Source organism: Mesoplodon densirostris, chromosome 4 (assembly GCF_025265405.1).
Source record: "Mesoplodon densirostris isolate mMesDen1 chromosome 4, mMesDen1 primary haplotype, whole genome shotgun sequence".
NCBI lineage: Eukaryota > Metazoa > Chordata > Mammalia > Artiodactyla > Ziphiidae > Mesoplodon > Mesoplodon densirostris.
Genome location: NC_082664.1, coordinates 50,045,543 through 50,059,939, shown reverse-complemented (window position 1 = coordinate 50,059,939; position 14,397 = coordinate 50,045,543).

Here is a 14,397-nt window from a genome sequence, read left to right as displayed (position 1 = left end):
AAGTAAATATTTTCTTATCCAAGTTCAAAGAACTCTTAGATTTTTCTCTCCAAAGAGTCCAGCTCCCTAGATTAAAAACAATCAAACAAAAAGATCCTTGCTTTAAGATCTCAAATTAAGAATTTACCTCAAGGGCCTGATGTTAAGAAAATGGGACCTTGGATGGAAAGCGACAGAGAAAGGGAGAACCCTCAGGCAGTGGTTCTTACATTTTAGAAAGTCAAAGAAACCTGGAAAGCTTATTGATGATTCAGATTCTCCCTCCAGAGACTGATTCAGCAGGCCTGAGGGTGGCGTCTGGGATTCCTCCCAGGGCCCCTTAGCTAGGAAATGGTTCCACTAGCATCAAACCCAGGTTTATCTGGCCCCAGAGCATGGGATTCTAATTAATATGCTCCCCTACTGGAACAAGACAAGGATGCCCACTCTTGCCACTTTTATTCAACATAGTATTGGAAGTTCTAGCCCCAACAATCAGACAAGAAAAAGAAATAAAAGGAATACAAATTGGAAAGGAAGAAGTAAAACTGTCACTGTTTGCAGATGACATGATACTAGACACAGAAAATCCTAAAGATGCCACCAAAAACCTACTAGAGCTCATCAGTGAATTCATTAAAGTTGCAGGATACAAAATTAATATACAGAAATCTGTTGCATTTCTATACACTAACAATGAACTATAAGGAAGAGAAATTAAGGAAATAATAACATTTACAATTGCATCAGAAAGAATAAAATACTTAGGAATAAACCTATCTAAGGACATAAATGACCTGTACTCTATAAGGAAAACTATAAGACACTGATGAAAGAAATTGAAGACAACATAAACATATGGAAAGTTATATCGTGTTCATGGATTGGAAGAATTAATATTGTTAAAATGACCATATTACCCGAGGAAATCTACAGATTCAGTGCAATCCCTATCAAAATACCAAATGGCATTTTTCACAGAACAAGAGCAAATAATTCTAAAATGTATATAGAAACACCAAAGACCTGAATAGCCATAACAAACTTGAGAAAGAAGAACAGAGCTGGAGGAATCATTCTCCCTGACTTCAGACTATACTGCAAAGCTGCAGTCATCAAAACAATATGGAACTGGCACAAAAAATGACACTTAGGTCAATGGAAGAGAATAGAAAGCCTAGAAACAAACCCATGCACTTATGGTCAATTAATATACGACAAAGGAGGCAAGAACATACAATGGAGAAAAGACAGTTTCTTCAATAAGTGGTGCTGGAAAAACTGGACAGCTACATGTAAAAAATGAAATTAGAAGTTTGCTAACACCATATATAAAAATAAACTCAAAATGGATTAAGGACCTAAATGTAAGACCAGAAATCATAAAACTCCTAAAAGAAAACAGGTGGAACATTCTTTGACATAAATTAGAGCAAAACCATTTTGGATCTGTCTCCTAAAGCAAAGGAAACAAAAGCAGAAATAAACAAATGGGACCTAATTAAGCTTAAAAGCTTTTGCACAGCAAAGGAAATTATTGACAAAATGAAAAGACAACCTACTGAATGGGAGAAAATATTTGCAAATGACATGATCAACACAAGGTTAATATCAAAAATATATAAACAGCTCATACAATTCAACATCAAAAAAACAAACAACCTAATTTAAAAATGGGCAGAAGACCTGAATAGACATTTTTCCAAAGAAGATACACAGATGGCCAACAGGCACATGAAAAGATGCTCAACACTGTTAATCATCAGAGAAATGCAAATCAAAACTACAATGAGATATCACCTCACACCTGTCAGAATGGCTATCATCTAAAAGACCACAAATAACAAGTGTTGGCAAAGATGTAGAGAAAAGGGAACCCTCATACACAGTTGGTGGGAATGTAAATTGGTGTAGCCACTGTGGAAACAGTATGGAGGTTTCTCAAAAAAACTAGCCCAGCAATTCCTCCCCTGGTTATATATCTGAAAAAGTGAAAACACTAATTTAAAAAGATACATGCATCCCAATGTTCATAGCAGTGTTATTTATAATAGCAAAGATATGAAAACAGCCATGCGCCCCATGTTCATAGCAGCATTATTTATAATAGCAAAGATATGAAAACAACTTATTATTTACAATAGCAAAGATACGATATCACTTATATGTGGAATCTAAAAAATAAAACAAACTAGTGAATATGACAAAAAAGAAACAGACTCACAGATATAGAGAACAAACAAGTGGTTACCAGTGGGGAGAGGGAAGGGGGGAGGGGCAAGACAGAGGTAGAGGATTAAGAGGTACAAACTACTATGTATAAAATAAATAAGCTACAAGGATATATTGTACAGCACAGGGAATATAGCCAATATTTTATAATAACTATAAATCAAGTATAACCTTTAAAAATTTTTTTATTTTTTAAAATTTTTATTGGAGTATAGTTGAACCTTTAAAAGTTGTGAATCATTATGTTGTACACCTGAAACTTATATTATACATCAACTATACCTCAATAAAAAAAATACACACACAGACACACACACACATATTCCCCTACTAACCAGAGACAGGATCAGGGCCAGGACACTACCAAGGAAACCAGTGTTCCAGGACATTGAGAAAATTGTGCAAGACACGGCTAACGTGAAAGCCAGGCTTTGCATCCAGGACTCCTGATTCCTAAGCCCAGTGCTGTACCACCAGAGGGTCATAAAACGGAGCCCCAAATCGACTGACAGTTTTACAGCCTATTCTACGGCTGACCTGGCCCTGTCTCCTACCACTACCTCCCCCACAGGCCACAGTTGTCCTTCTATCATCAGGCAAGTAGCCCAGCTATTCCTGACCCCATTTGCCCTGCCTCAGAGAAAAACAGGCCTGAGTCTTCACCCAGAAGACTACAGTTCTGCCTGTACTCATTGCTGGCCTCTATCAGAATGGCTAGCAAAACACAGAGCCTTTTGCTGGCAGAGCCTTTTAGTTTCCATCTGCTGAAATAAAAGCTCAAATCTCAGCAGAGTGTTTTCATAGGGAACATTCCTATGCCTTGCTGGGCACATTTTGAGACGCTATTAGTAGGCTGTGATGGAAACTAAAGCACATTCTTCATGGGATTCCCAAGGCAGGGAATTCAGTGGCCACTGCCAGTGGGGAGTTCAATGGGTCCCATCAGTCATCTCCTGTCTCCTTTCATTTCTAAGACCTTACGAGAGCTGACAGACCAACCCTGAGTTCTCCCCTCACCTCTTCTGCTTCATACCCTGGGCATTCAATCGCTGACTGTTCCTTATATGATTTATTTGAGTTGTTAATCTTTTAGCAATGTCGTTCCAAGTTTTTATTTATTTATCCCCTTGTGGAAATGAAAGGGGGTGCCAATCCCCTGCTAAGGGCAGATAAGCCTGAAATAATAACCAGGGCCACTGAAAATTCCCCACTTTCTCCGAGGTCCTCTGCAGTCTAGGAAATGAGCCTTTTAAACCTCTGGGTCTTGAAAGTATATGGCCAGAAGGAAGGGAGGGAGAACTGGGCAGCGTTTCCAGGACCCAGGATGAAGTACCCAGCTGTCCTGCTCATACCTTGGTCCTTGTGTTAAGCCTTAGATGTGGATATTGCTGGAGGATTTCTACTTAAAAGAATGCATTCTTTGTCCCACCTTTTCTAATTAGACCAACAGAGACTTTCTCTTTTAATCTTAAAGGTATTTCTCCAAGCCATTTCCTTGAAGGGACAAGCTTTCCCAGTTCTTCAATCATATAAGTTTCAAACATCATATATGGGACTAGTATTGGTGAACACCAAGATTATCTGTTAACCCTTTTCAGAGTTCTCTCTACTTCCTTAACATCAGATTCTTAACGTAGTGAATTCCTGCTTCCTCCATCTCCTCACAACCCCCTCACTTCTTTCCTCACAATCCGCCTCTACTTCCATCACAACAAACTGCTTCCCTGAAGAACAATCTTTTCCGATCTTCCACAGTTATCACCTCTGATTTCTGCAGCATTTGGCATGTTTGACTCTCTATCTCTTGAGGCTCCTAGGTTCCCACACTCGGCCCTGTCCTGGTTCCTAATCCTTCCTTACATCTGCTACATCCCCTCTGCAGGCTTCTCCTGCCTCTCCTGCCCACCTGCCAGAATGGCCCATTTCAGTCCTGACTTCTTCTCTTTCTTGATCTCTGTGTCTCTGAAGCCATAGCTCTGTTCAGGGGACACCTGGCAGGGAACCACAGTGATAAAGAGAAAGCTTCAAGGACAAGCTCATAGGCCCTAGGGAGGTAGCCTCCCTTCCAGAATCACCCTGCTTGCCCAGGAGTTATGTCTGGCCCTGGGGAAATGACAGTGGCCTGGACCGGTCAGGAAAGACTATGGCTCGTGGGACAGTCCCCAGACAAGTTATCAGGCTCCTGGTGGCATCTCTTATTTTCACAGCAGGAATCTGCCTGGCAACCCTTAAACCCTTAAAGGACTGGTCAGGAAAGACTATGACTCGTGGGACAGTTCCCAGACAATTTATCAGGCTCCTGGTGGCATCTCTGTTATTTTCACAGCATGAATCTGCCTGGCAACCCTTAAACCCTTAAAGCCCTTCAGGGGTCCTTCTGGATTTGCTGCTCTTCCCACCCAGAACCGTGCTACCTGCAGCCTTTAGACATGCCTCCGTCCTCCCTGACTCTCCTCCCACCCAGTCATTTTATGGAGTGGAAAGAATAATGAAACAGAGGCCAGACATCTGAGGTCTAGCTCTGGATCTACCACCAATGAACTGTTTCCATAGGCCTCAGTTTCTCATTAGTGATATGAGAGGTGGGCCTATGTCATTTCTAAGACCCCTTTAACTCGTGGTCAGGAGGCCTCATCACCTTACCCACCTTGGGAATCAGGAGCTATTTGGGCAGATCTCCGGCAGACGTTGGCTAAAGGATGATGGGATTTTGTGGCTGAAGGTCTCCCAATGGAGGAGACTGTAAAGCTGGAAGAGCACTTTTATTGGAGGGCATAGAAGCTCCATAAGCGCTTAGAAAACAAGAGTCTACAGTTCACCAAAAGAGCTGTGGGACCCAAAGAAAAGCTTACCCTCAGCTTTGCCAACAGTGGTGCACTGGTGGAAGCAGTGGGAACAGCTGAGCAAACATAATGACAATCGTTTCCAAAGTTTGTACGATAATCATTTATAAGAAGGAAACAGCTCACACCCCTTGGGTCTCTGTGGGTAGAATCTAAGCCTAAGAATTTGACTCAGGATTATATTAAAAAGAACAACTGTAGTTTCAAAGCTTCTGCCAGTTCTTTGTATTTTTTTCATGATAAAGTCATAGAGCAAATAATTCCTTATTTAGCTGACCCCAAAATGAATTCTTTTTTTTTTTTTTTTTTTTTTTTTTTATGGTACACGGGCCTCTCACTGCTGTGGCCTCTCCCGTAGCGGAGCACAGGCTCCGGACACGCAGGCTCCGGATGCGCAGGCTCAGCGGCCACGGCTCACGGGCCTAGCTGCTCCATGGCATGTGGGATCTTCCCAGACCGGGGCTCGAACCCATGTCCCCTGCATTGGCAGGTGGATTCTTAACCACTGCGCCACCAGGGAAGTCCCCAAAATGAATTCTTATGATTGCAAAGTCAGGACAAAACCGCATTTGGAATGGTGGGAGAGAACTACAATGCTGTACATGCATTTGGAAGTAGTTCTTAAAATAACTGGGTAGAAAGATGGAGGGAGCAATTCAAACGACATGCAGAAGAGAGTAGATTGCGTCAAAGAGATATTTTCTGGAGCTGGGAAGGTAAATCAGTAAAAAATGTCTTGCAATACTAATGTCTGATGTTCAATTGTTTCCTTCCTTGAGCTGCAATTAACCTGCATTACCTCATTATTTTTGAAAATGGTTATAACAGGCAACAATCTCTTGTGATTGGGACTTTGCAGGATGTGAAGAAAGAAGGGTGGTTCCCAATGTGCAATAGGGCACTGCAAGAAAAGGCAGCTGCTGGAGAAGGGATGGTTATGAATAAGAAATAGTTGAGACTTAGGAATTAAAAGGAGGGTGAGGTTGAAGATACAGAAGAGATAGAAAAACTGGTAGAAAAGTTTCCTGAGGAGATGCAGACATTAGAAACTGTGGTGTTAAAGGAAGTATTCACGGGCTTCCCTGGTGGTGCACTGGTTGGGAGTCCGCCTGCCGATGCAGGGGACACGGGTTCGTGCTCCGGTCTGGGAAGATCCCACATACCACAGAGCGGCTGGGCCCATGAGCCATGGCCGCTGAGCCTGCGCGTCCGGAGCCTGTGCTCCGCAACGGGAGAGGCCACAACAGTGAGAGGCCCGCGTACAGCAAAAAAAAAAAAAAAAAAAAAAAGCCAGTATTCACCTCAGCAATTGGCACTACCAATCTGAATCCATCCCCATTTCCAGGCTGCCACACAGGGCACCCTATCTGGGCACTCCATTTTTCAGACTTTTCCGTTACTATCTCCTCCTCCCCACTCCTTAGTGAAAACGCCTGTCTCATGTCCCAGTCTCCCAAAGACTTTATTTGCTATACTCCACATGCTGTCAAGCAGCTAAAAATAAAGTAACCTGGTACATGCTGTGCAATATGGTAGCTACTGGCTGCAGGTGGCTCTTGAGCAGTTGAAATGTAGCTAGTCTGAATTGAGGTGTGTCCTAAGTGTAAAATGCACACCAAATTGTGAAATTTTGTCTGAAAAAAAAGTGTACAATATCACATTATGAATATCTTGACTAATGCTGAAATGATAATGCCGGGAGTATGTTGGTTTAAATAAAGTATATTATTGAAATTAATTTCACCCATTTATTTTTACCTTTTTAAATGGAGCTACTAGAAAATTTAAATTATGTGTGTTGCTCACTTTATATTTCTACTGGAAAGCAGTAATCTAGATGAATGGATAGTGGACTGGATGGACTAGTAACAGTGCCTACCAGACCACAGCCCCTTCCATGGCAAAGTGCAGAGGGGATTCTAGAGCCTGTAACCCCACACTCTCTGCCCTGACCACTTCCTCTAACAGCTTCCAGAGGAAAAGCACATGACAGGTGATATTTTTGACTTTTTGCAAACAAAAAGTACCTTTATTTTGCCCTCATGTTTGATTAATGTTAGATAGTTAAATATCCTTTTTCACTCAGAATTTTGAAAGCATTACTGCACTGTCATTTATGTGTCAACACTGGTATTTTGAAGGTCGCTACTATTTTGATTCCCAACTCTTGGTGTGTGATGTGTTGTTTTTTGTGGATGTCTTCCACATCTGTTTGAGGCTCTTCTCTTTATCAGTATCATGGTATTGGAGTTTGGTGCAGGCCTTTTGTGTGTGTTTGTGTGTGTGTGTTGGACATTTTACAGGCCATCTGAACCTGGAAGCTTATGTCCTTCATTCTCATATTCTTTGCTGGATAATTTCCTCCCCTTCATCTTCTCTGTCCTTTTTTTCCTTTGGATGTTGAAATTCCTTGATTGAGCTTCTATTTTTGCATTTTTGTTTCCTATTGTCCATTTCTTTTTTTTTTTTTTTTTTTTTGCGGCACGCGGGCCTCTCACTGTTGTGGCCTCTCCCGTTGCGGAGCACAGGCTCCGGACGCGCAGGCTCAGCGGCCACGGCTCACAGGCCCAGCCGCTCCGCGACATGTGGGATCTTCCCGGACCGGGGCACGAACCCGTGTCCCCTGCATTGGCAGGTGGACCCTCAACCACTGCGCCACCAGGGAAGCCCCCTATTGTCCATTTCTTTAACAGTTTATTTTCTATTCTGAAAAAAATTCCTCAGCTTTATCTTCCAACCAATCTATTGAATGTTTAATATTCAGCATATTCCCATTCTCTAATTGTTCCTTCTTATAGCAGTTATTTCTTATTTCATGGACATTTTATCTTTCTGAAGGTATGAATTATAGATTGGTGGGGTTTTCTAAGTTTTCTTCTGTTTTCAGCATCACTGCCTACAAATATATATAGCAAAATAGAAACAGGCTCACAGACACAGAAAATAAAGTAGAGGTTACCAGTGGAGAGAGGGAAGGAGAGAAGGGCAAGATAAGGGTAGACTTTTCAAGATTTCCTTAAGAAGGCAATACTTTATATTGTCATTTTGAGCCTATAGAGGCTAAAAATGTTAATAGAAACCTGTCAAAATGATTGCTATGTACTGACAACATTTTCAATAGTTGAACACAAAAGATTTTTTTTTTTTGACTTGCCTAAGCTATGAATGCTAGGTACAAATTTCCTTCTAGAAAAACTATCAGTTTGGTGAATTTTGGCTCTGCTAGGCTGGAAATGTTACATGCAAAGGTAGTGTGAAGACTTGCATTTGTTTAAATAGCTCCTTTAACAGTGAACAGGTTTCTATTTCCATCTTAAATCAACAAGATGAATGAGTACATAGCATGGTAGATTGGATGAAGAAGGCTGACGGAACTATTCCACTCTTCCTATTCACAGCTAAGATGTCTGATGCCTTACTCTGTGCTATAATTACTTTCTGAAGGCTGTGAACTGAACATCACATGCTTGTGCTTCCTAAATCATCAATAGCCTCCATCGTGGTTGTCACGTTGTCAATGACAATTGTCTGACATTTTAATTCACGAATTGTCCATTGTATAAATGTTTCTTCTTAGATTCACTCTGGTTTTAGTTATGTGAGACCCAGAGCTTTCCTGGCAGTCAAGTAAAGTAAAAGCAGAGTTCAACAATAATTAGCACTCACCCACCAAGTGATCATGCAGTACATGTCTGAGTATCTGATACAAAACTCAGAATTAGCACGCTGTAAAATAACACAGAGCAGAATATAATTCAAGAACTTTTCTTCTTTTTGGTAGCCTAGCAGGACCAAAATTCATTAGTTTTTTGCAGAGAAAGTAGTCAAGCTTCCTGGAGTATGCTGAAGAGGACACCAAACTGATACGCCTTGAGAGGGTATCCTTTATATGATACCCGTAATAAAGAGCTTTCTATCCCTTGAATCCAGGAAAGATGCTGAAATTAGAGGGCATGCAATGAAAGCTGAGATACAGATGACAATTCAAAGAATTTTTTTTAACTTTCAGAGGCAATTACATTGCTCTCATCACATTTCTAGATGAGGATTTAAGAACATGTTTTTTTTTTGGCGATAAACCATTAAATGACTGCCTCTCAGAAAGAAAGAAAGAAGGGGGGAGGGAGGGAGGGAGGGAGGAAGGAAGAAAGGAGAAAACAAATTAAAAGTCAGTGATATTAAGTCTGTTTCTGAAAATGTTCTTGCATCTTTTCAGGAAGTGGTTTGCTTCAATGAAAGTGCACCATCACCATCAATCAAGTTTTAATGTGCAGGAATCAAAGAGGAGATAACTCTTTACGTTAGGCAGTTACTATCAGAAAGTGAGAAGGACTTGATGACTTAGTGAAAACATCACAGTCAGCAATAGCGTACACTGGTAGACTAGTCAAAATACCACTAGTACTAGTACTATTACCAGTACTATTGCTACTGCCACTACTTCTACTTCTACTACTATTTCTATTACTTCTACTACTACTGTTGCTGCTGCTGCTACCACTACTACTAGTCATGCTCCTCCCCCACATCAATCTCTTCAGTATTGCCAGTGTACAGTATAGTGCCCCCAGGGGCCATCTACAGCCTACAATGCTGAGAAATGTGTTTCTGCACAATAGTCTCCAACTTCTAATATTTGACAGCTGACATTTTTATAGTACAATTGAAATGAAAATGAAAATTTGATAAAGCTTCACATTTTTTTTAATCTCAGAAATTCAATAAATGATGATAATATTTGGTGTTGGCCTTGGCTTTGGGTGAATGCTGATTTTAACATTCAGCCATTTGGCTTCTATATGTGCTGCATATCCATTTTCCTTTTGTCCTTATGGACTTTTACTTTTTTTTTTTTTTTTTTTGCGGTACGCAGGCCTCTCACCGCTGTGGCCTCTCCCGTTGCGGAGCACAGGCTGCGGACGCGCAGGCTCAGTGGCCATGGCTCATGGGCCCAGCCGCTCCGCGGCATGTGGGATCTTCCCGGACCGGGGCACGAACCCATGTCCCCTGCATTGGCAGGTGGACTCCCAACCACTGTGCCACCAGGGAAGCCCTGGACTTTTACTTTTTAAAATTCCTTTACTGTCATTTTAGTGGGATTTTGAAGGGAGCAAAAATAAATATACATTATTGTTAGGATACATCCTGTTTTTAAGCCTCATCAATTTCCTTAAGAATAAGATCGTAATAACAGTTAACACATACATGTCCCAGAAACACTTCCACATGCTTTGCATGTAGTAACTCTTTTAAACTCTCAGATGAGGAACTTGCCCACTCTCACTCAACTAGTAAGTGGCAGAGCCAGGACTCAGACAAAACATTTTGGCTCTGCAGCCTATGCTTTGAAGCTTTAGGCTATACTGCTTCCTGACCAACTTTCCTTATCACATTCTTCTGCAACACCATTTTTAGGTACTATTTAGCATTCTGTTGCATGGATAAATAAAAATGTATTTAATATATCTCCTGTAAGTGGACATCTAGACTATTTCTATTTTTCCTCTATTAAGCAATGTTGAGATGAATCTATTTATAGCCTATCTTTGTGCCATCTGACGATTTCCTTGAATTAAGGATGTGCATTTTCACCATGGCCACTTAGAACTGTTAGAACATGTCGCACTACTCACCCTCCTACCTTTAGGGCAGGCCTCAAAGAAGGCCGCAGTTCCATCTTGCTTTGACATTTCTGCGCTGACACCTACCAAGGTGTTAAATTTCCTGTCTTGAGGTTTCATATTACATCCCCTTAAATCACCCATGGTGCTCCACGCTTTGGGGCTCACAACTAAACAGCGCACGCATACACACATACAGCTCTGGGTCTCAGGCCAACAGACTTCTAATATAGCAGTGGGGGAAGGTGTGGGTAACAAACTAGGTAAATTACAGGTTCATATCACTAACTGATGCTGGCTTGAAGCATTTCTCAGCTTTCCTGGCACTTCTAGTTTTATCTCCTTCAGATGACTTTCCATTACCTGCCCTTAGACAGACACTGTCCTTTTTCTTAGGTTGAACTACAAGGGTCTGCCATTATTCAACCACTTGACCTACAAAAATGGAAATTTCACCTGGTTCCACCTAACATGGCTGAGATGTTTATTTACCCTTTGGAGAACATGGCAACCATTTGTCATGCTGGGAAGCTGTCCGAAACCTGTGTAAACGCTTCCTATATTGGGGGAAATTTCCGTCTTTTAAAACCCTGGGAGACTAAAATACATGAATGTGACCCAGTTTCCTCCAGTCAGATGCAAGATTTTTGATGCAGCAGAGAACAACAGAAAGAGCAAACTCTGCCTCTGATGAAAGGTGGGGACTGGCAGGGGGAGGAAACTCTAGGGTGCTTTAAAGTTCTGTTACTTTACCAGGGTGGTGGGTATATGGAAGCTTGCTATGTAATAATTCTTCTTTGTTTTGTGCATTTTTTGCATGTGTCATTCTTTTTTTTTTTGCAGTACGCGGGCCTCTCACTGCTGTGGCCTCTCCCGTTGCGGAGCACAGGCTCCGGACGCGCAGGTTCAGTGGCCATGGCTCACGGGCCCAGCCGCTCCGTGGCATGTGGGATCTTCCCGGACCGGGGCACGAACCCATGTCCCCTGCATCGGCAGGCGGACTCTCAACCACTGCACCACCAGGGAAGACACGTATTAATCAAACTATCAAAAATTAAATACAAAGAAAACATATTAAAAGCAGCAAGGGCAAAACAACAAATATCATACATACAAGGGAATCCTCATAAGGTTATCAGCTGATTTTTCAGCCTAAACTCTGCAGGACAGAAGGGAGTGGCAGGACATATTTAACATCATGAAAGGGAAAAACCTACAACTAAGATTACTCTATTCAGCAAGGATCTCATTCAGATTCGACAGAGAAATAAAAACCTTTATAGACAAGCAAATGTTAAGAGAATTCAGCATCACCAAACCAGCTTTACAACAAATGCTAAAGGAACTTCTCTAAGCAGGAAACACAAGAGAAGGAAAAGATCTACAATAACAACCCCCAAACAATTAAGAAAATGGTAATAGGAACACAAATATCAATAATTACCTTAAATGTAAATGGATTAAATGCTCCAACCAAAAGACATAGACTGGCTGAATGGATACAAAAACAAGACCCATATATATGCTGTCTACAAGAGACCCACTTCAGACCTAAGGACACATACAGACTGAAAGTGAGGGGATGGAAAAAGATATTCCATGCAAATGGAAAACAAAAGAAAGCTGGAGTAACAATACTTGTATCAGATAAAATAGACTTTAAAAAAAAGACTGCTACAAGAGACAAGGAAGGACACTACATAATGATCATGGGATCAATCCAAGAAGAAGATATAACATTGTAAATGTATATGCACCCAACATAGGAGCACTTCAATACATAAGGCAAATGCTAACAGCTATAAAAGGGGAAATCAACAGTAACACAATAATAGTGGGGGACTTTAACACCTCACTTACACCAATGGACAGATCATCCAGACAGAAAATTAATAAGGAAACACAAGTTTTAAATGACACAATAGACCAGATAGATTTGACATTTATAGGACATTCCATCTGAAAACAGCAGAATGCACTTTCTTCTCAAGTGCACAGGGAATATTCTCCAGGATAAATCACATCTTGGATCACAAATCAAGCTTTGGTAAATTGACAAAAATTGAAATTGTATCGAGCATCTTTTCCAACCACAATGCTATGAGATTAGAAATAAATTATAGGTTAAAAAACTGTAAAAAACACAAACACATGGTGGCTAGACAATATGCTACTAAATAACCAAGAGACCACTGAAGAAATCAAAGAGGAAAACAAAAAATACCTAGAGACAAGTGACAATGAAAACACTATGACCCAAAACCTATGGGATGCAGCAGAAGCGGTTCTAAGAGGGAAGTTTATAACAATACAATCCTACCTCAAGAAACAACAAACATCTTAAACATTCTAACCTTACACCTAAAGGAACTAGAGAAAGAAGAACAAACAAAACCCAAAGTTAGTAGAAGGAAAGAAATCATAAAGATCAGAGCAGAAATAAATGAAATAGAAACAAAGAAAACAATAGCAAAGATCAATAAAACTAAAAGCTGGTTCTTTGAGAAGATAAACAAAATTGATAAACCACTAGCCAGACTCATCAAGAAAAAAAGGGAGAAGACTCAAATCAATAGAATTAGCAGTGAAAAAGGAGCAGTAACAGCTGACACTGAAGAAATACAAAGAATCATGAGAGATTAGTACAAGCAACTGTATGCCAATAAAACGGAAAACCTGGAAGAAATGGACAAAGTCTTAGAAAAGCACAACCTTCTGAGACTGAACCAGGAAGAAATGGAAAATATGAACACACAACTCACAAGCACTGAAATTGAGACTGTGATTAAAAATCTTCCAACAAACAAAAGCCCAGGACCAGATGGCTTCACAGGTGAATTCTATCAAACATTTAGAGAACAGCTCCACATATCCTTCTCAAAGTCTTCCAAAATATAGCAGAGGGAGGAACACTCACATACTCATTCTATGAGGTCACCATCGCCCTGATACCAAAACCAGACAAAGATGTCACAAAGAAAGAAAACTACAGACCAATATCACTGATGAACATAGATGCAAAAATCCTCAACAAAATACTAGCAAACAGAATGCAACAGCATATTAAAAGGATCACACAACATGATCAAGTGGGGTTTATCCCAGGAAAGTAAGGATTCTTCAATATACACAAATCAATCAATGTGATACACCATATTAACAAACTGAAGGAGAAAAACCATATGATCATCTCAATAGATGCAGAAAAAGCTTTTGACAAAATTCAACACCCATTTATGATAAAAACCCTCCAGAAAGTAGGCACAGAGGGAACTTACTCCAAAATAATAAAGGCCCTATATGACAAACCCACAGCAAACAATGTTCTTTTTTTTAATTTAATTATTTTTCTTATTAGTTATCCATTTTATAATTAAGGAAACACTCCCATTTACCATTGCAACAAAAAGAATAAAATACCTAGGAATAAACCTACCTAAGAAGGCAAAAGACCTATACTCAGAAAACTGTAAGACACTGATGAAAGAAATCAAAGATGATATAAACAGATGGAGAGATATACCATGTTCTTGGAGTGGAAGAATCAATATTGTGAAAATCAATATTGTGAAAAATCAATAATGTAAAATGACATGCAAAGTAATCTACAGATTCAATACAATCCCTATCAAATTACCAATGGCATTTTTCACAGAACTAGAACAAAAAATCTTAAAATCTGTATGGAGACACAAAAGACTCTGAATAGCCAAAGAAATCTT